This window comes from Podarcis melisellensis (assembly GCF_964234715.1).
Source record: "Podarcis melisellensis genome assembly, chromosome: 8".
Lineage (NCBI taxonomy): Eukaryota > Metazoa > Chordata > Lepidosauria > Squamata > Lacertidae > Podarcis > Podarcis melisellensis.
In genome coordinates, this window is record NC_138540.1 from 40,139,321 (window position 1) to 40,166,300 (window position 26,980).

General features: G+C 44.2%; 1 long non-coding RNA gene across 1 annotated transcript in view; it reads left to right on the forward strand.

The window, feature by feature from the left end:
- Positions 1-25,431, forward strand: part of LOC309377164 — a 28,697-nt gene extending 3,266 nt beyond the window's left edge. Inside the window, exons 2-3 of the long non-coding RNA XR_014171452.1 lie at positions 19,800-19,919; positions 24,671-25,431. This is a non-coding gene — a long non-coding RNA (uncharacterized lncRNA). The remainder of the gene's footprint in view (positions 1-19,799; positions 19,920-24,670) is intronic.
- The last annotated feature ends 1,549 nt before the right edge of the window (positions 25,432-26,980 follow it).

The following is a 26,980-nucleotide window of genomic DNA, read 5'->3' on the forward strand; positions in this document are numbered from 1 at the left end:
GAAGCTGCAACACTTGACTCTAAACTCTTTTTTTGTAGTCCTTGTTTATTTCGATGGTACGAAAACCAGGCCGATTCTTAACCACACCGAGTTGGAACTAAAATGCAGTTGCTTTAAGTGGATCTTGTAAAATCTAACTTGGCCGAGAAGGGCAGGAGAACTTAAGATACCTTTTGGATTGGAAACTCAGCGGGGCAGGCGCCCAACTCTTGTTTTTTTTATATCCTGTTTTTCACACAGTCTAGGCAGCAATCCTAAGCACACTTCCTAAAAAAGCATTCAGACAGACTTGCTTCTGAGTAGACAGCGCGATGAAAAGAGAGAGAGAGAGAGATTGAGAGAGAGAGATTGAGAGAGAGAGAGTATACACCCTCTTCCAAGGTAGAATGGATTAACCCTGTTAGAAAAGTGTTGAGAAAAGGTGCTGGTATTTTATGGACTAGATTTTCCATGCGTTATTTTAAATCCTATTTCAGAACATCACTCTCCTGTCTCCTCAAGAGTTGTCCCCAAATGCGCTCTTAAATTCAAGGGCCTTGCTTTTCCTCACAGTGATACAGAGGATGGTACCGTGTGTACCATTCGCCGCGGGCGCCCGGCGCTGTTTACAGAACGAAACCGGCTGAAACCCAAATACTCCGGCTTCACTCCTAGAGGTTCGAATCCGGAGCGGCGCGCTTTTCCTCCTGAGCTAGACCAACGGCCACCCTCCTCGTTTATTACAGCTTGCTGTCCTAAGGGCGCTCCTTGAAGAGGAAGCCCCATGGAAATCAATGGGACCTGCTTCTTAGCAAGCGGGCCTGTTTCAGACCGTCTCCTGGAGCCTGGGGAGAGATAGGAGGGTCACGAATGTAGGTGAAAACGCATAGATGTACACTTTCCTTTATTTTTCCAGATGTAGGGGAAGTAACCAGCTGGAGCAATTTTATTTTTGTATATTTATCCGTCGGCGCGGGATGTCTGCAAGATCTGCAGTGGCGCTTTTTCAAAAGAGATCTTCTAGCTCGTTGGAATGGATTTGCAAAAAGATCGATCCGAGGAGGGAGGAGAAAGCGGCAAAGATTTCTATATAATTATACACAGAGAGAAATATACGTTTATCTGCAGATAAACGTGTGGCCCAAGTGTTTGCAAGCGCTCTTCCTCGCTCCGCGATATTTTTTTTGTCCTAAAAAGAATCGAAGAATTATTTCCCCACCCCGCCTCCTCCTTTTCCCCCTGCAGGTATTTTCACTAGCTAATTGCTTAAGTGAAGGAGTCTTTGCTAGAAAGAAGACGTTGGGAGCGGGGAGGCGGAGGGTGGGGAGTGTAATCCGAGGCTGGAAATGTATCTGGCTAGTATTGTCAAAAGCAGATTTTGCAGGCAAAGGAAGGACGCGAGGGGGGTTGCTTCTTTGGAAAGGGGCCCGCATGTTTATCAAAGGTCAGACCACCCACGGGGAGGACGGAGTCAGACGCGCGTCCGCACTCGCTCCGGCCTCTCTGCCCTGGTTTTCATTAACACCAGGGAGCTGGTCCCGAACGAAAAAGACGCCTCCTCCCCCCCCCAACCCACCCCCTCAGTCTCCTCCTGGGTCCCTCTACTTACTCGTGCCCCCCCCCAACCCTCGCAAAGCGATCCCATAACCGTTTACACAAGGCCAAGGGAGGTGAGTGGCACGATCCGGCTTGACCAGTTTGCTTCATCTGGAGATTACGCGAGAGACAGATATAAAATCGTATATATGGTAACATGTTCCAACTTCAAGGTGTTGACAAGGAATTGCAGTCGAGCGAGGGGAGGTGGAAGGGAGCTGGATAGATTTTTGGCAGAGCTCTCCAGAAACGCAGCATCAAGCTTTCCAACGTGGGCAGAGGAGGAGGAGGGACCTTCTCACCACCTTCCTCGGTTGTTATGATCATCCACTCTCTGTGGTTTTACCCCGGCTTCATGAACAACTGCCTGGAAGAGTGAGAACTGTCTGCATGTTCTAAATCCATCCTTGCAGGTTCTCCCTCTTGCAATCCACTTTAGGTAATCCGGAGTAACCACCGCTGCTTGTTGCCACACTTTTTATTTATTTTTATTTCATTTAGATATCACCTTTGCCTGCAAGGAGCTCAAGGCGGTGTACGTTGTTTGCCCTTCCCCTTTTTATCCTCATAGCACCCCTGTGTGGTAGGTTAGACTGGCCCAGAGCTTCATGGCTGAGTGAGGATTTCAGCCATGGTCTTCAAGGTCCTATTCCAACACTCTTAACTTTCACACCAGTAGATGAATATTATGTAAGCCTGCTGGACCTGTGCACACGTTGAAACCACTTTCAGACCTACTCAACTATCATTCAGCTGTGAGGAGCATGGAAAGCTACTTCATACCGAGACTATTGGTCTGTCTGAACTCTGTACTGCCTACAGTGACCAGAAGCAGCTCTGCAGGATTTCAAACATGGGTCTCCTTCACCCTGCCTGGGGATTGAACCTGGGACCTTCTGCATGCAAAGCAGTGGCTCTACCACTGAGCCAAGTCCCTCCCCTCCCTCCAAGAGAGGGCAGCTGTTCCAGGATTATTTAGATGCAGCTCTCACTGATTTCAATGGGACCTGCTTCTGGGTAAATGTGCCTAGTTTAATGATAAGGTCTAGAATAGATCCGACTACTCTGAAAGAAACTAAGGCAAAGGATGTCTGCTTTACTGTGCATTCATGATTATTGGTGCCCGTGATGGTATCAGGGCTGTTATACATGATCCCCAGATGCTTTGGGATGGGCACACTGCTTTATTTCCATACATCTCCCATAACTCTCTGCTAAATTCCTGGAACTCTTCATACCACAATTTTTCACAGTGTATTTTTTTCTCCCTCATGCTTATTTTGCACTATTGTGCAGCAGTGCCCCTCTAGGGTGCAATAATGCTGCAACACTGGGGACACATTGCAGCACAACTCACAACGCAGAATGATGTGAGGGTCATCTTGTTCCTGGGGGTCATCTAGTCCGACCCCTTGCAATGCAGGCATCTCAGTGTGTTGCAGAATGCACCCACGGAAAGGACACCAGTCTAGAGGGGCCTTATGTCCCACAGCATTTTGCTAGCAGCGATGCGGAAATCATTCTATCAGTGACTTTAAGCCAGGTTCAGAGGCAGTGTACCTCTGAATACCAGCTGCTGTGGAGCAGTAAGAAAAGTCTATTACAGTGGTACCTCGGGTTAAGAACTTAATTCATTCCGAAGGTCTGTTTCTTAACCTGAAACTGTTCTTAACCTGAAGCACCACTTTAGCTAATGGGGCCTTCTGCTGCAGCCATGCCGCTGCTGTGCAATTTCTTTTCTCATCCTGAAGCAAAGTTCTTAACCCGAGGTACTATTTCTGGGTTAGCAGAGTCTGTAACCTGAAGCGTATGTAACCTGAAGCGTATGTAACCTGAGGTACCACTGTACTTGTGGGCTTTTCTGAGGAATTTACTGTCGGATGTGTTGGGCTGATGTGTCTGCTTGGGAAGGAGTAGATAGAAAAACCTCCAAGTTTCCAAAACTGTCCTTTAACTTGCGCTGATTTTCCCTTAAGTGCTAGACTGATACTCAGAAGAATTGCTGACCTCATTTCCTACTTCTATCTTCATCCTCACCTTGTGGGAGGAGACATCTTTGTACGTCTCTCCTGCTGACACAAGCATGTTTCAAGGCACCTCCACCTGACTTAGACAGAACCAATATATTTCTTACTAAGGATGTATTTCCTGCAATAAACATAGCTTTCTTGTTTTCCTAAACTCAGATCCTCTGTGTGTTTATATACAGGGTAGTGTGTGGTCCCAACCAAGGAAGGATTTCAGTACATACTTCAAGGTTCTGCTGATACAATTCCAAATGACATCAACTAGCTTGGGGTTTCCTAAACTTGGGTCGCCAGCTGTTTTTGGACTACAACTCCTATCATCCCTAGCTTGCAGGACCAGTGGTCAGGGATGATAGGACTTGTAGTTCAAAAACAGCTGGAGACCCAAGTATGGGAAACTCTGAACTAGCTGGCCTCTGCTGGAAGCAGGATGCTGGGCCACTGGTCTCATTCCAAAGAGCTCCACATGAAATGGTAGAGAGGAAAGGGACCTAGTCCAACCCTCTGCTCACTGCAGGACCTACAGTGCAGGATATGATGGCACATCAGTGTGCACTGAAATCCCTCCTCGTAGGAGGACACTTTACCCCAGATGTAATCTCACTGAGATTTAAATATGGAAAAAAGAAGCCTAATTTTGTTATTGGAAGTACATGTCGGACAGGGAAGATCCTACTTCCAGCAAAGTAAAAAATCCATACCTGCATCTTCATTTCTGCAAGAGAGAGATAAAGGGGGGGGAGGTGTCATCTCCCCAAGTGGGATGAAGGAAGAGGAGGAGGAAGAAGTGAGGTCAGCAACCCTGAGAGTTTCAGACTAACACTTGGAGAAAGGTCAGTGCAGGTTAGGTCAGAAGGACAGTCTAGGAAGCTTGGATGCTCCTCTCTCTATAAACTTTCTCCCCTTGCAAACCCACCAGCCTTAATAGAAGCTGAGTTGTATGCATTCCAAAACTTCATCCAACAGATGGCCCTGGCCCACCATGCTTCACAGTAGGCCATAGCTCAGTTGGCAGAGCATCTACTGTACATGCAGGTTCAATCCCTGGTAGGACTGACAGACCAGCCCACCTGAAACCCAGGAGAAGCCACTGTCAGTCCGTGTAGGCAATACTGAGCCAGACTGACCAGTAACTGGGGGGGGGGGAGCAGCTCCCAATATTCCTATTTACGGCTCTCTCTGTTCCCACAACAGTCCCCGTGGTGAAAGTTATTACCCTGTAATTTCCCCAAAGCCATCTTATTTGTTATGGAATCTCCCATATGCATCTCAGACCTTCCTTGAGTCTGTATCTCTTTGTAGACCACAATAGAGAGTGCATTTTGTTGTGGTTTTTTCTCTGATGAATGTGGAAGAAACTTCAATATCAGCACAGATCAATATAGGCAGCAAAATTTGATGATGAAAAATTGTCATTACTTTTGCAGGACCTTTTGCTGTTGTATATTCGTACTCTGCCCATTAATTTCATCTATATCTAATACCTGTATTACATGTTTTATCCCGTTAGCCCCTGCAGAATTAGTGAACTGTTTGTGAGAGCTTAAGCTTTGTCTGGTATAGGTTAATAAAAACCACCCTAGTCTTGTGGCACCCTAAAGATTAATAAATTTATTATGATATGTCTAGTGCCTAGTATTGCCTCTAACCCTAACATAGGTGAGGAAGCAGGGTGGGTAGCATGTTAACAGTGAAATTAAGCCACCATGAAATGCAATAATTGCAATACATTACTATTCGAGTAATGTATTGTACACTACTATTATTTAATTGCTTCTGTACATTATTTAAAACAACATTTCTGAATTACTTTTCATCATATGAGATTCCAGGGTTGTGCGCAGCATAGAAGGACAATTCAACAGGATACAAAACAAGTGAAATAAAGATAACACATCAGAGCTTAAATGTAGGCAAAATAAGCACAACAGCCATGATTGATTTATAAGGGGCAACATCTTAGCACTGGCAGGGCAGGAGACCTCTTGTCTCTATTCATGCCCAAACAGACAAAACCAAATGTGTGTTTCTGCATGCACATCACTGGAAAGGGGAGAGGGGAGCGTCTTCCTTACGAAATCACCCATCCCCCCCCCCCAAAAAAATCACCTCCCTTCTGCCCTCTTACATCCAATTTATTCTCCTTTCTTTCTCATCTCTCTTTACCGCCCCCCCCCCCCGTATTTATATCCCTGATTATGAGGTTATCATAACTGGAATGCTTTGCAGAGTTGCTGGCGGCGTCCCAAATCTCTGTTCCATTCAAAGGCAAAAGACAAGAGACGATGAGAGGGGGAGGGAGGGAGGAATTGCGACAGAAGTGGAGAATTGGAAGGGGCTGGGGAGAAGTTCCTCTGAAACACTTCTCCAAAAAGTGTCCCCCACCCACCCACGCAATCTGCGTGTGTGGCCCACGCTGCTTTATCTCGTTCCAGCTCCCGAGGCTTAGCCTGGAATCTTGCTTTGAGGAGGGGCGAGGGTCGTCCTGCCAGCAGCCCTTTCCAGAGCGTGTAAAACGGATCCACCGCCAACGTGGATCTTGGAAGATCTCTCTCAGTTGGTGATGGAGGGAGGCGGGGGTCAGATTTCTAGGATCTCACTGGACGGGATGAAAACACGCGACCCACCAGCCCTATCAAAGCTGCAATCCTTGTGGGTGGGGAAGGAACCACTCAGTTTCCTGGGAGGAAGCCCCATTGAACTTGTTGAAGGACGCAGGAGCGTATGAAACTGCCTTAGTTAGGCCATCTAACTCCGTATTGTCGACACTGACTGGCAGCGAGTCTTTCCAGGGCTTCAGACAGAAGACATTCCCAGCCCCGCCTGGAGATGCTGGGGATTGAACCCGGAACTTTTCCCGTGCAAAACACGTACTGTTCCACAGACGGAGTTACCGCCCTTACTTACAAATAGACACAGCTAAGATCGCGCTGTAAGCCGTTCAGGTTAAGGTCCGCTAAGAATATGGAAATAAAGTTAGCACATGCTTATTGGGGAGTACGCCTTGAGTTCAATGGAGCTTACTTCTGAGTAAACCTGCATAAAATAGGGGTTTGCCTGTCAATCGGCTTAGCTCCTGCTCCCCTCCCCGCCTCTCCTCGCTCCCCGCGCAAATCCTTGGACAGAGTTGGAAATAAGACCCAACAGATTACTTAAGTGATGGTTCGTGTGTCAGGCGCTGTACAGACAAAAATAAACAAGAGAGGCTGTCGCGGGTCTAACAGTCACTAAACGGCCTCCTGCAGCCAGCACAAATCTCTCTCCGGGAAGTGACAGCCCATGAAAAGTTTTGAGCGGGGTTTGAGCGAGATTTTGTGTTTGCAATGACCGATTAATCCGTCCGTAGCTTAGCAGCGTAGTTTTAGAGGATGAGATCTTACATTAGATGCCACCAGTTTGAGTCTTGCTGAGGGAAGAGATCGGTTTCTTTTCCGACCAGCATAGAAGAACACGAGTTTCACTGCGGGAAAATCAATCTAGGCAAACAGTGGCAGGGTCAGTGGAAATAGAACCGCACACGCATTGCCAAAGACTCAGCTCTTACGGATATCGATTTATTTTAAAAGAATGCAGTGCAGCGAATGGACTCACCTTACCGATTCTATGCTTTATATGCGTGGCAGGCCAACTCTGAGAAGAGAGCTTCGTAGAAAAAGGAATCTGTTTATGTATTGAGCCTCTGGGATTTTCTGAATTGTATTTCACTTGCTGTGACGCCTCTTTGAATGGGGCTCGTGGGCGGAAAAGGGAAGGATATGAATTACTTACTGAAGCTGCAATCCTATAGACCTGGGATCGAGTCTCAGCGACCTCAGCGGGTCACTATGAGTAGACCTGCATAGGATTGCGCTGTTGCAGGAAGAGTGTATAGAACGGCAGCACAATGCTATTCAGAAGGAAACCTGCCTGTTCGATTCTAACCGGCTTGCGCCCACGCAAGTGCGCATAGGATTGCAGCTTCACTTTTCATCCATTAGGCTATTCCTCTCAGGGCGCAGGCTTCCTTTCTTCAGTGTGTTCTGTTTCAGAGCAAGTCATCAGTGGATTCCCTTCTGAGTAGGAATGCACTGGGTCGCATTTTGCAATATTCTTGTATGTATATAGGATCGCAGCAGCCTTATTTATTGGCTTAACGTTCATAAAACAAATCCTATCAAGGCTGTATTCTCCATGGTGTTTGATGATCTATTTATACATTTTCCAGTTCCTATTATGTTTCCTTCTTCACTCTCGGTTCTTCCTAGACTTTCCCCGCATCTTAGAATAAGGCACCCCCCCCCCATTTTTTTTCTATTCTGCACTCGAACCCATAGAATTCCTTCACACAAACAAACACGTGTTCCTTCCACCAATCAATAGAGGACAAGGGATTTCAACTGATGCTCTGGATTCACCCCCTCGTCATCACCACAAACCCTAAATCTATGATGTGACGATATTTGGAGCAATCTGTTGTGCGTCCGTGTCTGTGTGGAGTTTTGTGAAGCGTGGGGGGGGGGGATCCTAAACCAATTTACTTTATTTTATACGTGCGTGGGGTATCAGAGAACACGTTTAAGATTGGAGGAATATTCATTAGTGTGAAACACACGTATTTTGTATGAAATGGGTTGTGGATTGGGCTGGTAGTTTAGCTTAAGCATAAATAAATGAAGAGACGTTAAGAGACAGGATTATCTCTATCTATCTATCATCTATCTATCTAACTATCGTCTATCATCTATCTATTCTGCACACCCCGAAAAAAGCAGCCCGTGTGCGTGAGTACACGTGAATGATTCATTACATCCGTGTGTATGTAGATTTAACTCCGAAATCCCCCAAAGTAAGCATACGGATATTTGCGTGAGGTCAACGGGCGCGTGCCTTGAGGTTTCAGTTTAAGGCAGCGGTGGGCAGTAGGTCTTCTCGCTAGAACCCTGTAAGAGGCGGATAGGAAGGGGAATCAGAAATCTGCTTCACTTTACCTCAGGAGAAAGGGACAGAAACACGTCTCACAAGTGTGGCCTGCAACTTGGAAGCAAACCTTTACGTCCCAACTCTCCTTTGATTGTCTAAGAGGAAACCGTCGGCTTCTTTCTTGTGTGTTGGAAATGATTTCAACAAGGATTTATATTTTTTATTTTATCTTCCGCGGTGTGCGCGTCTGAAGGCTTGGTCTAGGCGAGTTTAAAGAAGGATAGCAAGGCGCCGGCTAAATGGACATCCATTCAGGCAAAATAAGGACCGGCATTTATTTATTTATTTATTTATTTATTTATTTATTTATTTATTTATTTATTTATTTTAAAGTAAAGTTTGCAAATAAAACTGCACCTTCTAGTTCCGGAGTTATTTTGGAGGGATCGGATGGTTTGTTTTCTGCCTAGTGTCAGGTCATATCGGCCTCTTCTAATGAGAGAGTTGAAATGTATTTGCCTCAAGAGGTCGATTTTCAGCTGGTGTTGAAGAGAACAAAGGGAACCATTTCGTGTTCTGTCTGACAGCTAAATAAACTCCATCCTCCTCTCTCACACACCCCAGTCCTTTTCACTTTATAAAGCGTAACCCACCTTCGTTGCTTGGTTTCTGAACCGGGGCGGGAAACCTGATTGCACGCCATGAATCTGACAAAGTGGTCTGATTGCCACTGCTTACAACAAACACCTCGATCCTCGCCTTGCGCGTTTCTTCTCTGCATCTGTAGATTATAAGGGCATCCGGGTGTCCCCGCCCCCGCATCTCTGTTTGATGGGGGGAAAATATCACTAGTATACTTCAAACGCTGATACGATTATTTAAATAATATAGACCTTCAGGAAAAATACGTAAGGTATCTAAGGCATACTTTGTCCAGCAGCAGTTTCCTTTTTGTCGTTCCTGAAAATGGTAGGATTTAAGTGTAGATTGACAGAGGGGTTGTGTAATTCTCCTTCTTCATCAGCACCGTTAGGTATCCAGAGAATAAATTAAGCATAGTTTTACAGCAATGGCAGCATGGTAAGCTGTATGCGTGCGTAAAAAAAATATGCAAAATATACTAACTATATTGAGGATAGTAGAAGAAAATGGTTGGAAGAAGCTTGCAAAATATCCTTATAGAATATGGCTTGTTTGTAGACGCTCTGCTGTTTCACCAAGTCAGTTGTGCCAAATCTGTGAAGGCACCTGCTCTGGAAAAACAACCTGCGCCTTTTGGTGAAGAATACAGTTTTATTTTTATTTATGCTTTGAAAACTACAACAAAAGGGGGGCGTTGGATGAATAAAATAGAGGGGCGAGAAATATTTTTATGTACTTTCTGTTTAAACCATATTTTGGATCTCTGTTTTGGATCTTTGGAGCTTTGAAACCTACGGGTGTAATCTTCTGCATTATTTTAAAAGTCCCTCGCAATCATTGAGAATTATTCCCAGAGAAATTCACCCAAATCCAGGTGTTAAATGCATTTAAGGGGGTGGGGTGAGTTAGACGGTGCATACCCAAATATGGAGATTTATTTCCTTGAAGGAACGAAGTAACACCCTGTAATGTATAAAACGACCTGTGTTCGGGTATAATGATGTTCAGATCTTGCTCCTCCTTAGCTGACACCTAACGGTCTATCGAAACATTCTAAAGAAGTCTAAACATTCTATCTCCCGTGATATTGGTGGGCTGGCTACTAAAAGAAAAAAAGAATCGATTTCCAGATTTTTAAGTAGCAATACCATTTTCCAATGCTCAAAGTAATAATAAATTAATCCTTACAAAGTATCAGTTAATTCGCCAAATCACATATTAAATTGGATTTCTCGGGGCAACTCTTGTGGGTCAAGTGTCCGCCGCTGATAACACATTTTTTACTCGGTCATTAAAAAAATATCTATTTAATCTATTTAATCGGGTTCGTATTTTTCGTTAAAAGCTGCTCAAAAACGTCCTGAGTGCTGGGGCACTCTTAATTGTTAATAGGTTGCTCGTATTAGAGAGCAGCCATTAAACTGAGATTCTTCTCTCAACAAAAGTTAAGTGGAAACAAATTGGTAACAAATCAGCTGGACTTAACCTTCCACGTAAATATCTCTCTGGCTGAGAGGTCGAATCCCTTTCTTGCTGGTTCTTGGGGGGTGGGGGCAGGAGGGTACGGAAATGGTTTAGATTGCAAGCACGACTCCGTTAAGTCTATTTATTTCAATGGGCCTACTCTGAGCAAATCTTACTGGACTGCCGCCCACCCTTCTCGGGAATGAAAGCGAGAGGGCTCGATGGCTTAGCCAACTCTGAGACAAGCAAGTGCAAATTCACGAATCCAAAAATAATAATTATTCGGAGTCCATTAAGGCTCGAGATTCCGCCCCCCACTTCCTCGTCCTCCTTTCCTCCCCCGTTTTTCTTGCCACACGCAACTACAGAAAGGGCAAATCTGAAAATATTCGAGCCATGGGAGGGTGTTAATAAAACGTGTCACTTCGCTCTCCAAGTCTGTGTGTGGTGGTGGAGATTGGGGTGCGTGCGTGTGTTTAAGAAAACAAAGCTCTTTGCTTATCTTGAGAAAAAGAAAGAAGAACTTTGCACACTCTGCTTTCTCTAAAAAACCGATATAATACTGCGTTGCACAGGGAGATATGTGAATCTTCCTGATGTGAACCAAAACATCAGGCAAACTCTTACGGAACGTAGTAGTCAGGCAAAGAAGCGTTGATATATTCATGATGTTGCAGGTTGTGTTCATAACGGAACCGGTTGTGAACCTGCAACACAAAGGATTAATTCCAAGGTTGAGGGAAGTACCATGGACCAAGCCTGAGAGTTTCTAATTCCTGAGCTCACCTTGACCAATTCAACTCCACATCCATATATTGGGTAGAAGAGGGCTACCTGGCCGGCTCGTAACGCGTGCAGGAGACATCCTTTTCGTACTCTCAAGGCATATTGAAATGGGAACTGATCATTAGTGTTAAATGAATCTGAGTTTTCAAACCAGCAGAGGTTAAGCTCTTCCCCTAGTTTTGTGTATTCAGAAAGTTTGCGCATCCAGGCTGCAGTACAACATTTGCTTGGGAATAAATCCCATTGAGTATAGCAGGGCTTACTTCCAAGACCAAGTATCTGCTTTGCATGCAGAAAGTCCCAGATTCAATCCCTGGCATCTCCATGTAGGGATGGAAGAGACCCTTGTCTGAAACCCTGAAGAGTCGCTGCCAGTCAGTGTAGACAATACTGAGCTAGGTGGACCAATGGTCTGGCTCATTTTAAGGCAGCTCCCAAGTTCCTAAGCATGTGCAGTATTGCCCTGTGCTTTTCAGCTTCCTCGGGATCTTGGCAGGATGCAGTTACAACAACATGTTTATTGCAGAGACTAACAAACTAGAGATTTTTAATTCTTATCTCAAAGCGTTTCTCCAGCTGCTCTGATCAAAATGATGCTGTTTCCAAGGTGGCAGTTAAAGAGCTTTGAGGCTGCAGCTCATCGATGCTGGTACTGCCCTCCAGGTTGAGCCCAGGTTAATGTGCCCAGAGTGTACAACCAGAAGCTCTCCCTTTTTGCTAACTTTGCTGGACCTTTTGGCACATCTACAGCAATTACTGTTCCATAATTAGTTACTTTTTTATACACACACAAACGCTGCACGCACACATTTACCTTTGATACTAGCTGATAATAGATAGATAGATAGATAGATAGATATAGATAGATGATAGATAGATAGATAGATGATAGATAGATAGATAGATAGATAGATGATAGATAGATAGATAGATAGATGATAGATAGATGATAGATAGATAGATAGATAGATAGATATAGATAGATAGATAGATAGATAGATATAGATAGATGATAGATAGATGATAGATGATAGATAGATAGATAGAGATAGAGATAGAGATAGAGATAGAGATAGAGATAGAGATAGAGATAGAGATAGAGATAGAGATAGAGATAGAGATAGAGATAGAGATAGATAGATGATAGATAGATAGATATAGATAGATAGATAGATAGATAGATAGATAGATAGATAGATGATAGATAGATAGATGATAGAGATAGATAGAGATGATAGATGATAGATGATAGATAGATAGATAGATAGATAGATAGATAGATGATTGATAGATAGATAGATAGATAGATATAGATAGATGATAGATAGATAGATAGATAGATAGATAGATAGATAGATAGATAGATAGATAGATGATAGAGATAGATGATAGATAGATAGATAGATAGATAGATAGATAGATAGATAGATAGATAGATATAAAGATAGATAGATATACCGTAGATAGATAGATATAGGTAGGTAGGTAGGTAGGTAGGTAGGTAGATATCTGCTTCCTCTTTCTATTATGATATTAGTAACCAGGGAAATACGTTTGTCCTAGGTGAGTCTGATTGTTTACAAATCTTGTCTCTTTCTCTTCAACTTTGGTATCTTCTGTTCTTTAGCGAGTCTTCCCCTCACAAATAATGCGGCCAGCTACATTCCTTTCTTCCTTGAACAAGTAACCAACAAAGGCATTTTTGTTCTATAAAAACCTCGACGTGAAAAAACCTGGACCATTAACCTGATGTCCTCCCCAATTCAAATCATTCCACAGGTCTGGGTACAAACCTGTTCCCAGGTTTGGGGAAAGCCCCCCAATTTATTTCGCCTTGAAGTTATTTAAAACATGACAGCCAGGAGCCATAGCGAAGCCCCTTTGCATCCCATTGTTTTCAATGGGGACTTGAACACCTGCGCCGCTCCCTTCCTATTGAAGCCAATGGGGCTTAAAGCTGCGATCCTATATTCACCTCTTAGGGAGATTCAAGTCCCTTTTAACACACTGATATTTACTTCTGAGGACACATGGTTAGGATCGCGCTGTAAAACATGCGGAACGTGGTCTTGACCGTGCCCTGCGAGTATGTGTGTGAAGTAACGGGACGAAGAAAACCACACCGTTTAGGAGCAAAATATTGACAGATCTCTCATTTTAGAAACTGCAATTATATTAATGACTGGAGAGTTTCGTTCTTTTCAAGGGGAAAGGGAAGTTACTCTCTCGGTTTTCAGTGAAATGACAGGATTCTTCCATGTTTACCTTTATCCTGAAGTGGGGCGAGGTGGGGGCGAGGTAGAGAGACAAGCAAACCATATTAATAACCCGTGATATAAAACTGCTTCCCATAATCTCCCTCTTTCTCCTTGAATATTTTCTCGTTCTTTTTTTTCTTCCAAAAAGCTGAATTTATAATTTTATAGTTTTGGGTTGTTGTTGTTGTTGTTAGCAACCTCAAAGGCAGGTTCTACCAACCTTCTAGTTTCTCTGAGGAGGGCTTAATTTGTGCCAAACCTCTCCAAAGTTGATATCCAGAACGCTCGGGGCAATTCTTCTTCCAGAAACATGGGGTGAAATAATAGCAATCAAGAAAGGGGTCTTTGGCATGATAAAAGTCTGTAGTTTTATCAGGACAAGTTACTTGTTGTTTACTGTTGTAACAATTGCTTTCTCAGAATTTATCTTCTGTACCATGAAAAATAGATAAGTATTTTTTTAAAAAAGAAAGGGGTCTCTGAGTCTTGTGCAGCGTGTCTTCATAGAAAAACAGGAAGTTGCCTTTATCTAACTCAGTAGTATCTACACACTGGCTGGCAGGGGCTCTCTAGAGTCTTTTCCAGCGCTACATGGAGATGCCAAGGATTGTACCCAGGGAGCTTCTGCATGCAAAGCAGATGCGCCGCAACTGAACTTCGGCTTCTTCGCCTCACCAGGTTGACTTTATCTTGTCTCTAAGATGAAGGAGACGGACTTCTCAGAACAAGTGGACACCTCTCTTAGAAATGAGTAGGGTTGCAACTGAACTAAAGGCATTTTTGACAGTGAATCGTATACCTTTTAGTCGATTAATCGATAAAGTGAATGGCTAAGGCAATGTTTCCGAAGCATCCTTCTCTTTTTAGGTGATGCACATATCTGGCGTATCTGTCATATTCTCAAAAGAGGCATTGCCTCTTATGAGAGGAAGGTGGAAATGTCTCCATTTAGATAGTGCTTGCCACCATTAGTTCAGTATTTTTATTTAAACCAATATTTTTCTTTAAACGAACAAAAAAGTAATGCTCCAGTAATTGAGAACACGTTTTTAGTGGATTCTGCTTGGGACAACATTAGAGAACATACTATCTACTGCTGAAATGTTTAATCGATTAAACTAGCTGATCAATCGATTAAACATTGCAGCTATGGACGTTAAGGACTCATGTTATTTGCTGTTGTCTTAAGAAGAAAGAGAAATTGGGAAATACACGTGGGGGAGACAAGGAGAGAGACCGAGAGAGAACCGAGGTACAGGTATATTATCCAGTTCTGAGAATCCTGAATGAAACAGACAAGAAACGTTTTCCAGCTGAAGCTTATTTTTCTTGCATTCTGGATATTCTTATGCAAAGGGGAAAATACCTCTACATGTTAGAGGTGAAATATTATCTGACAGATGGGGGTGCTGAGCCTTCTGAAAACTAATATCTCCGGTCTGGAGAGGCCCTCGCTGGCGAGGAGGAATTTAAACAACTCCCACCCACAACCTAGTTAAGCCCAAACATGTAAATTCACACAACCCTATTGCACTGACGCGTCGTTAAATCTATGAGACTTCACATTCGGGTGCTACACGCATTCTGCTGACAACACGCAGCAGTGGTTTCATTTACTTCAGAACCATCTTTTGCCACAAAATCAGGGCTTTCCCTTGAATTCGTAGTCACTCCACTATCACCCTTGGTTCTGCAGTCACAATCATCACAAAGGCGGCTTAGAGCTCGCGCTTTCTCCGTGAACACCAAGGGAAGCTAAGAGGCAGACAGGCTGTCAAAAGACAACTTCCAAAGGTGGCAGATCCTGGTTAAATTACTTGCGTGTTCGCTTGCTTTAAGCTCAGCGGGACTGTTCTGGAGAAAAGGGAGTAAGGCAAACTGTGAGGACTCTGGTTAGGGGCACTTGCACGTTCCGGACAGAGCCTAGCACACGCTGGAACCAAAATAAATATGGATGAGGAGGAGGGCGGCGGCAGTATGTTGCGTTTAGGATTAAGTAGCGCGGGCAGAGGCGCGCTGGAGACGACAGACTTGGTGAAAAGCCCATTAAGATCTGCACCGATTAAGCGGTGAACGCTTGCAGATCCATTTCTGAATTTCCCCCCAGAAACAGAATCCGAAATGACAGGAAGGGCAAAACTAGCTTTTAAGAAAAGGGGGGGAAATCCATTTCTGTTTCCCATTTCTCCCACCCCACCTCAGTTCCTCCCTCTTCCCCCCTAAAGCAAACGAGAAGAGCTTTGTCAGTGCTTAAAGGAGCCATTCCAAAACCAATTAGAACCCCTTCGTCTCGTTTGTATGTATTGTTAAGGCATCTGGGGAGAGCGCGCGTCAGATCTGCCGCCCAACCATTGAGAACGCTGAAAAGGAGACTCGGACGAGGTTGGAAAACAAATACACGCGGCCAGTTATGAAGCCCAAGCCGGAGAGCCTGGCGGCGGCGGCAGAAATAGTAGAAGTTGGGGCGGGTGGGGGAAGTGTCGGAAGGCGGATTTCAGACAGCGGAACCGCGGGATTCCTGTCCTGAAACCCATCCCGGGGAATAATAGGCAAAATGCTAATTTCATTGATGCTTCTGCTGTGAAGAACGCCAGCAGTTACGCATAGAGCCTCTGCTGGCTTATTTACTTACGCGCAGCGCAGTTCTGTATAGAGCTACTCTGGAGTAAGCCCCCATGGATTACTTGATTCCCAAGTAAGTATGTGTAAGGGTCTTGCCTACTTTCTATCTTAAGAAAATAATGATAATATTCTGGCTTTCGTTACAATATCCGGAAGGTTTAAATGTATAATCCACAAATGTATAATCCCCTTTCGGGAAACGAGTTGAGAACAGAGGAAACGGCCTTCTTTCGAGCTGAATGACGGATCCTCCGTCTAGCACAGAACACTGACTGGCAGCAGAGATTCAAAAGGGTGAGAGAGTTGAACCTAAGAATTTCTGAATAGAAAGCGTGTATTTCACCTCTAAGCTGTCTCTCCCACAGCTCTGTGATAGGAAAACGAGACACAATGGATAGAGAGCGCCCAGTTTCATCGTCTGCAGAATTTGGGAACAGCCACAAACACCGTTGCGCTTCTCAGGGGTCGCACAACAACGCACAGATCTCTCCTGCGTGGAGTTGCTTTCTTTCTGGTTGGTTTGCTGTTGTTTGCGGAGTTCAGCATAGCCCCAAAGCCTGCGCTTATTTCCATCCTCATAGACGCGACACATTTAATGCACCTCCAAAACTCATTTAAAACACATTGCTCCCCCCCCCCCGGTAAATCATGGGAACTATAGTTTGATAAGGATGATCATTGGGACTGTAGCTCTGGGAGGGGAAAACTATAGTTTCCAGGATTATTTTGGGGAAGTAATGTTCTTTAAATCTTCGTTGGGTGTATGGTAAGGATATTCCAAAGAGATAAATTCAAGCTTACGCGTTTACGGCTCTGGAAGAGAGTATACTCAGGATTACTTAGTGCACGTTAGTTACTAAGAAAAAGAAGATTATTCCCGTGCTCATGGTGGTTAAATTGTATATTTCCCTGTCTTTTATTCAGTGGGCACCTATGGGTGAAGCGTGGTGTAGTGGCTAGAGTGTCGGACTAGGACCTGGGAGACCAGGGTTCAAATCCCCACTCAGCCATGAAGTTACTGCGTGATTTTGGGCCATTCCTTCACTCTCAGTCTAACCTACCTCACAGCATAGGAGCCAACTCCTAGGCGCCATGGGGTTAGAGGTCCTCCACAAAGGTGATGGGCATTCCCATTCAAATATTGTGTGTCATGTGATCGATTGATTATGCGGGGCGGGGCTTACCTGGGCCCCCACAATTTTTTATTCAAGTTGGCAGGGTTGTTGGGAGGATAAAATGAGGAGAACTAGCTTCTCTCTCTCTCTCTCTCTCTCTCTCTCTCTCTCTCTCTCTCTCTCTCTCTCTCTCTCTCTCTCTCTCTCTCAGCACTGGCTCGTGTTAGGAAACGAGGGAGTAGCAATTATTCCACAGCGATGACCTCGCGGAATGTAGAGACTTCATTCACAGATGCTCCAGAATCGCCCTGGTTGAAGCCTGCGTGGCTTCTCCAGAGCAAGTGGATTCAAAACCGTCCAGCTTCACATTTAACACTCTTTGACTAAACAGCCCAGCAAAGCCCAAGGGGGGAGAGAGAGGTCGCCTATTCAAGAGCTGTCAGCAAGAGATTAAAAGCCCCAGGATGGCGTTGAACCCGAGGCTTGAGTCAAGTGGTGGAAGGAGGGGCGTGCGGGGAGGGGGAGACTCTCAGCAATTCGGGCGGGGGTGGGAGGAGACTCAAGAGAAAGGGAGACAGAAAGGGGATCTTTACATCGGCCTGTCAGTATCCCTTTAGCCTAACTCCGAAGTGCAGATCCACATCGCACACATCGCACATTTAAAGCGCATCCAATGTACCTCGAAACAACATTACTTCACCCCAGGGAATTATGGGAGCCATAGTTTGTTAAGGGGGGCTGGAAATTGTAGCTCTGTGAGGGGGTAACTAAAGTTCAGGTGCTTTAAAGGTGCGCTGGATGTGTTTTAAAGGTATGGTGTGGAGACCTTCCTGTTCAAACAGGTCTTTGAAAACAAAGGTGCAGACGATGCTGATCCCTGGGCTGCTGTCAGGGCAAACAGTTTTCAAACTTCCGGCTGTCCTGGTGTATTTTAATTATTGTTTTTAATTATTTTGTTTTGATTAGTTTGTCTTGTATACTGTTGCTTTGGAATGTTGTAAGCTGCCTTGAATCCCAGCTTGGGAGAAAGGCAGGCTATAATACATTAAATAAAAATAAATAAATGTTTCTTGATACACACTCCATGGTCACAGCAACACACATTACATATATCATGTATATGCAGATTCATATGTGTCTATACCATCATAGCTCCACCCACCCCCAATAAAATAACACAGAAAGAGAGTTATGTATACATACTGTATACATACACATAATCTAGTTGTGGAACTGTTCTCATGTGCACACACATACCATGAGGACAGACAAAAGACAATGCTTCTGTACACAGTGCACGGTTAGTTTATGGAACTTCCTGCCGCAAGATGTGGCAATGTCCCATTTTTCCGTCGTCTTGAAAGCGGGATTAGACAGTGCAATGCCGAGGTAGGTGGGCCTCTGACCTGAAACAGCCGGTTGTGTTCTTGCACGTCACACGGCCTATTCTAGATGCATACAGGTCTTGTTTTTCCAGCCATCCAGTGATTAATAGATGACCAGAGGCCTTCTTGCCCTCTCTCCTAAAACATGAAGCTGGAAGGGTGGTGATGGCTGCCCAGTGAGACGCTTCTCTACTCATGATCAAAGGACGTCTCGTCTCCATCATGTGAGCAAAACCCGGACATTAAAAGAGATTCCGGGGAGAAGCTCTTTGGGCCAAATGTAGTCTTGCTCAGTTCCATTGACTGAGGACTCTCACCTGTCCTCCCCGCCTCCACTCCATCCTAAATATATGCACTAAGTATCTCACACTTTACATGTGAATTCTTGGGGAGCCCAGATTTTTTAGGGAAAGGGGGAAACTCTGCCAGAAGCCACTACGAGACCTAGAATTGTAGTGCAAACGTTGAGTGGCGATCCACAGTTCGGTTCCCTTCCTCTTTATAATCCCAAGCCTCCTTCCTTCCCAATTTGCCAATTTATATGCTGTTCGATTCCCAACTTCCTCTGTCCATCCATCGCTCCCTCCATCTATCTCTGTACTCCGCGCAATCACGAAGCCAAGCGGCGAAATGGTCTCTTTCTCTCTCTCTTCACTTGACTAGCTTGGTAGGTGGCCCTGTATATTTGGGTTAATGTCGTGTTTATGTTAATGAAAAAGGGGGGGATAAGATTACAAACAGACCACGGCATGCCCTGATTTCTGTCGCTGCTGGGTTCGTCTAAACTGTATATTTCCAGACTAATCAGTTTCGGAGAGCGAAAATGACTGTTGCCTCGAAGACCTCTCTCGCCGCCGCCCCGCACCCCCCCCCCCCCAAAACCGACATTTTCAATTAAAAAAACAACCAAGGGAATATTGATTGTGTTTCCTCTGGAGATAGTGTATATCTAATCTGTTGCTATAAAGAGGAAGAGACGCACAGGGATTTTTGGACTGTTTGATTTGTTGCTTTTTCCTCTTTCAGAAGAGAGAGAAGGCAGAAGCGGCTTGAGGATCGCAGTAAGGATGCCTGGATGAGACCATTGAGCTGAATCACACACCCTTTTGCCCTTTACACTACAATTCGATGCACACTTTTGTAGGAGTAGGTCCGGATTGTGCTATTAAAGACACACTCACGTCACTTGAGAAATTAAGCACGTGTCTGTCTCCCACTATAAACAGTGAGACCTCGATGTGTTTAACTTCGTCTATAGTTGGAAATGGCTCCTGATAGTTCTGTTAGACATTATTATTATTATTATTATTATTATTATTATTATTATTATTATTAACCACCATGATATTACACCCACTAAAATTAATGTACCTAAGTTGGCCATGTCCATTAAACCCAATGGGTCTACTCTGAGTAGAACCAGGATCTGCTACCACTTATTAAGATAATTACTATTATTATTACTATTCCATCTCGAAGACTCCTCTCTATTCAAATTGTATATTGATCACGTTTCCCGCCCGCCCCCATCCTTTCCACGCTGGCCCTTCAAATAAGAGTCGAAGCTGTCGATCATTTCAAGGCTTTCTTTTATCACTTAAAGAAAGTAGTGGCAACGTTTCCCTGAGGGGCAGGCGGGCTGTGGAGGACATTTATTGAAACTTCAGGATCCGGGGAAAGTCTTGGGGCACAAGCAACGGGGGTTTCCCCTGCCTCCCCCCACGCTAAGATGCGACTGGCTTTGGGGTGATCACTGGTGAGAACGCAAACATCTGAAACAATCCCGCGTCCCTATAGGGTACCGCTTCCAAATACAGTTGTATCCGTTTTCCCTAAGCCTCTTTAGATGTGCATCTCTAGGTACCAAAAATAGCACTGCGTTCTGTATTGTACAGCTTGGATTCTTGAACGAGTGAGAGGTGTATCAGTGTCTTTTGAGTGATTAAGGGGGAAAACGGGCAGGACCTCCCCCCCCCCCGCACATTGTAAATCCCCATTTACAAAGCCACGACAACCACAAACGTTATTAAGGCAAAAGATTTATGGCTGTGAATGAGAGAACATATGTAAAATCCAATGCTTTCTGCGCAGAGTAGACCCATAGAAAATAATGGGCAAGCCTAACTTAGGTCCACTCATTTCAACGGCTCTGCTCTGAATAGAAATTTGTTGAATACAACAGTTAGAGCGTTCTAAGGCAACATAGAAATATAATATTGGTTGATTCGTTTTCAGTGGGTTTTTATACACTTTAAAAAAGTATTTCAAAGAGAAAGTCCCTTTTAGGACAGAGAGGGGAATGTATGACTACTTTTAATAAATGATCAGTACTGGCATAGAAACAAAGCAATTAGTATTTTTCAGAAAGCCATCTATACAACCCTGTTCCTTTTTTCTTTCTTTTTTTCTTGTTAAAAAAATATTGACTTTAAAATACATTCCCCTGGAAAAGTCTTACCCATTTCATTTCAAAGTAATTTCTGTAAACAGCAAACAAATTGTTATTGCGTAACAATATATTCATTTTCAATCCATTATGATGTATAAACAACCATTTGGTATGAGTCACAGATCAGGCATGGGAAGAAACTCAGTAATAGGCGCGGGGGGCGGGGCGGGGAGCCACATACATGATCTCAGTCTTCCTTACAACCCCCCTGCAAGGTAGGTCAGTATTATTATGTCCATGTTGAAGAGGGAGCGCTGAAAGCGTGGCAGAGGCTGCAATCCTATGCTCTCTTTTCTAAGAATAATCTCCACTGAATTCAAGCAAGGACTAGGTTATTAATGAGGTCTGAGGTGAGGCTAGATTTGCCCAAGAAGCAGAAAGACGCCCGAAATCCTTCCCAAAGAAGACACGGAGCTCTTATTTGATGTATTCAATGAGGCTCACTTTCTAGAACACCTGCAATCCTATACTTATTTACCTGAGAGTAGATTTCACTTCTGAGCAGACATGTACAGGATTGCAACTATTCACTGTATTTAGGATTACAGCGTTACAGAGTAATCCTGCCAATGCCTAAATCCCATTCAGTTAAATAGGATTTGCTCCCCGGTAAGTGGGTAAAAGGGTTACTGTTTTTCACAGTAAATTGGATTTCAAGAAAAACGGTGGGCTTCTGTATCTTTAAAAAAAAAAACTATTTTAAATAAAAACATTTTATAACCTAGGCGCAGTGTACTGCGATTCTCTCATACCCTTCCGCATTCCAGATGTAGGGATATCAATTTAAATAAATAAGCAATTCTAATCCTGGAGAAGAATGAAAAGTATTTTGTTTCGCTTTAGCATAAGTGAAACGTATTGGTGGGGAGAGATATGGATAATTAAAAAAAAGAATGAGCGGGTTCTACTTTGGGTCGGAGCCAATATTAGTTTACTCGGAGTAGACCCCTTGAGATCAATAGACTAATTTAAGTCCATTCATTGGATTTGGAATTAAGTGCTAAATAGTGGTTTAGAAAGAAGGGCGGAAATACAGTTAGAACGAAAGAACCGGGACACCTCTGAGTCAGCGAAGAGACTTGTGGGATCTTAAAGATTCTACATTTTATTATGGCTTAGGTAGACTTAAGTCAATTTCAATAGAGGAAAGACCACCTCTGAATTTGTGTCCAGAACCAGACTCAAGCCCACAGACCTTTCCCCCCCAAATCCATTCCTCCTTCCCCCTCTCCAGCTTTCTTCGTTTCAGCAGATACATTTGAGGTGTGTGTGTGTGGGGGGGGGGAGTTGCTGTGGTTAAACAACTGGGAGTCCAAAATCCTTGGTGACCTCCTGCAAATAGCACAAGTAGTTCCCTCTGTACCTTCTTCTGCTCCTGCCCTTGTTCCTATTGAAGAAGACTAACGCAATATCCTCCTGCGGGGATTGCGCGGGTTGGGCTGCGCTCTTCAATGGAAATTGCGCAGGAGAACGACCCGCTGGATCGTGCCTTGAACGCTCTTCCTCGAAGCAGCCTATTACACCCTCCGACTGCAGAACCGGGAAGGTATTTCTCTTTAGAGAGGGGCGGCTTTGGAAGTCCCATTGCAGTGAATCGGAAACTGCTGCGCCAGAACGCAGCTCCATAGCGGAAGCTACCGCCGGGATCGTGCCCCTACTAGAGTCTCCCAGATCGCTCTGCATTTGCATCCCTTAATTCTCGATAACAGGAGTTTTATTTAGAGCACAACACCGTTTTTTGGGTGCTTCCAAGGTGTCCCTAGTGCCCAGTGAAATTATTTTAATTTCTAGAAAGGGGCGGCGAGATGTTGAGTCAACATTCGGGGTTTTGAGGCAAACCAGTCAAGTTCTCGCTTTGTCCCATCTAGAATCATCATCATCATCATCATCATCACCACCATCATCACCACCATCATCTTGCCTGCCCTGCACCATGAGGTCCCCTGGCGGGTTACAACGATGTAAAATACAGAATTGAAATCAGTTAAAACAAATTACAGTCGAGAGATTAGGATGGTTCCTAAATAGATATTTCAGATGTTTCCCCAAAGGAAAACAAGCAAACAAACAAATTAGCTAGTGTAGCTAGTGAAAAGAAAAACCCTGGCACTCCTCAATTATGTGCCCCCTGGTTAATTTAGAGCTCTCTATGGAGTGTTGTGTGTGTGGCATCCATCAGTACAGAACATCTTGTAAGAAATATGTTCAGGAAAGATAGGTGCAATTAACACACACCCACCCACACCCAATAAAATTCATTATACGAAATCCCAATCTCTGAACAGTAAAAGATTCCAGTGGTGCCAAGGGTGTTGCCAAGAGGTTTGGTTTCCTGGGAATGAAGGTAGGAGGAGAGTGTGGTGTCTTTAGGGTGTATGGTTTCATTTGCACAGGATGGAGGGACTCACAGCATTAACACCCCAATAGATCTTTCTTCTCCACTAGTCGCATCTTTGGATCCAGCACAGAGCAAATATATGTCTCTCTGAGGTGCAAATGGTGAGTGTGTTTGGGGGGTGTGGGGCTTGGGCATAGCCAGGATTGATGTTGGGGGGGGGGGCAGAACTGAGCTATCTGCAATGCAATTGGTCAGTTAGTTAAATTTATTTATTTACTTACTTGATTTAGGGGGGCAGCTGCCCCCTGCCCCTCCTTGGCTATGCCCATGGGGTGGGGGCTACTTTCTACCTTTAAGAAATGACATGCTCTTGTTACAAAAGAGGATTATACAGAATCGAGGAGGAGAGGTCTTCTAATGCCTAGTCAGCCATGCTAATCAAAGGTGTGTCATTTACTTGAAGGTGCTGGAGGAGGAGGTGGAGCAGTGGGAAAGACCCACTGACAACATGACCTGCAACTAATGGCAAAAGCAGAATTAGTTGGCTCTGCCTGTCATTGTCTCTAGCTCCAGTTTCTGCCGGTCTCCCTGTCTTCTGCCATCTCAGTCCTAAGGAGCACCAGCCACCATTAAGGCCACACACACATGTCTTCACCCCTAAAAACTCAAAGGATGCTCTGGTCTCCAGATATGAAAGCGACATGGCACGACCCATCAGCTGACAACCGTGGCCCACACAGCCTTGCTGAGGCTGATTCATCTCACCATTTGTCTGTCAGCACTTGGCTAATCCTTAAATAGCCTTCAGCAGGTGCTTCATGCTTCCGCCACCTCCTCCTGCCTCCCTCCTCTCCCCCACTTCTTTGCTCCCCTCTGCTTTTATCTGCTCTTTTAGATGGTGGTGACATTTTCTCCAGTTTGTCCAATTCCTGCCTGTTTTCCTTGGGGTGGTGGGTGAGGGTGGACGGGCAGCCAAGATATTGTTTAATCCAGATTGATCTGAGTTCATAAAACCAGAGCCAGAAGGGACCTTCCAAGGTCATCTAATACAACCCGCTGCTTTAGTTTAGTCTTACATGGTCTACATTTCTTGGTTTTGTCTCACTACAGAAGAGAGGCTGCTTCTGGAAATCTCAACGGGCTTGTATTTTCACCTGCCTTCCCCACCCGGTTGCCTGAGATCCTTATAAGGAGGAGAGCTGTATTTGGGGCAATGATTGCTACAGGGGAAAGACTGCCGGAACCATCAAGGGCAGGCTGTAGAATGGCAGAAGAGGTGGGGTGGTGGAGTTTGCAGTCAACACACTGCTTATCTTTGGAGTAGCAATGATTCATGCATAGGAAAGGAACCCCTTCCAAACTACTCAGATTGGGTATTGAACTGTGAGGTTATGTGGGGCTTGAAGGACAGCCAATCTTAACCTCCCCAGGTGAGGGATGGGGAAGGGTTTGAGGAAGGAGACCCAGGTGAAAGCTGGGCTCCCATACAGCAAGTTAATTTGGTGGGCATATGTGGAATGTCCTTTGGGAATAGTGACTCCACCAATTTTGGATGCTACCACTTTATTTCCATTGTGGATATTATTCTCGCAATTACGGTAGAATCATAGAATTGTAGAGCTGGAAGAGACCAAAGGCGTCATCTAGTCCAACCCCTTGCAATGCAAGAATCATTTGAACACATGACCCTGAAATTAGGAGCCTCATGCTCTGTTTAGCTTTATGTTAGCTTATTTATGTTGCTCTTGTATGGATTTATATTCTATATTTATTTGCATTATGATTATTTCTAATTGTTCTTCCTTTTTTAAACTTGCTATATTTATTTGTTGTTGTTTATCTGGTATGTTGTGAGCCACTTAGAGCACTATTGTAGCAGCATACAAATAAATAAATGGATAATGATGAATGTGACTTTTTCAAAGCAAAATGGGAATAATCGCAGCCCCAGGATGTGTGCTGAACCTACAAACGTAAGGGTAAATGCTCAAGGTGCCTGAACAGTTACAACTAATCTGTGTTAGGCAACCTTGAGTTTGCACTCTTGCTTAGCAACATAAGGAAGGAATGTCTTTGGTGGATCAGGCTGAGGTTGGGATAGGTCAGCATCCTTCAGTAGATTCCCAGAAACCAGCAAGCCTACAGGAAGATCAGTGATAGCCCTTCTCTCCACACCTGAATTTGTCTGTCTAGGGCACATGCTAGTGGCGGGCAGGGATGGAAGCAAAAGTGGGAGGAGCAAGAAATGAAAACTTTATCTTTGTGCAACAGGATTGTTTCTACATGCATCCACACATTGCTCCCGGCCTCCATCCAGACAAGCAAGAGCCACAGTCAGAGTTCAAGGACAGATTCCAGCCAGGCAAAAAACACTTGGAGTGCAATGCAGGGTCAGTGAGGGCCTGGGGAGAGTTCTGAGGGCCAGCTAGAGAGGCCTGGAGGGCCACACACACACATCTCTAGCCAGGGAAGGAAGAGGCATTCTTACAGTTCAGTGACACATTCCAGACAGGCAGAAACACTCAAGGAGGGTGCAGAGCAGGGCTGGTGAAGGGTGTGGCCTTGGAAGAAGGGTGTGTGGCCTGATCAGATAGTTGAGGGTCAAACACAGAGGTCTGGGAGTCTATTTAGCCCCTGGTATGTGTCCCTCAGCTGTGTACTAGAGAGCAATGTGAATTTATACTTTAAAATGAGTAAAGACTGATCTTCTCAGATACATTTCAGGAACAGTAAGTAGCCCTTTCTCATCAGAGCCCATAATGTTACCCTTTATGCTTTCCAAGAATATATGATATATAAGCAGAGAGAGAATTGATATTTATTTGCACTTAGACTGCGATGCACACTTTCCTGGACATAAATCCCATTGAACTCAATCACACTTATGAGAAGACATGCATTGGGCTGCAATATTTGTACTGCAATCTTAAAACAATTACACAAACATGAAACCCAAACTCATAAAATGCAAGTTTCCTTTAAGCATATAAATATCACATACCTCTCTTTTACAAACATCAATAAACATGTCACAGTTTTGATCAAAGATATCTCCGCTTTCTCCCTTTCCTCCTTTGTAGTTCATTATTTTTGGACCATTATTGTATATTCCTAAAATGAATTTGGCCATTCATTAATTGGTCATATTTTATTGTCTTTCCAATATCTGGAGCTTTGTTATTTATGCCTAGGAAACCACTTTTATTAATATTTTATTTTTATTTTTATTTGGGGTAGTGTGTGTGTGTGTGTGTGTGTACACCACAAATCAGGCTATGACACATCACAATAATTTAGAAGTTGGCTCACACACATTTAAAATAAATCTAAAATATACTAGAATGTGAGAGAGAAAATTCATTCAGAAATGTGAAAAGTATGATTAAGATTGACCTTCTGGGCAAATGAATCTGAGGATTC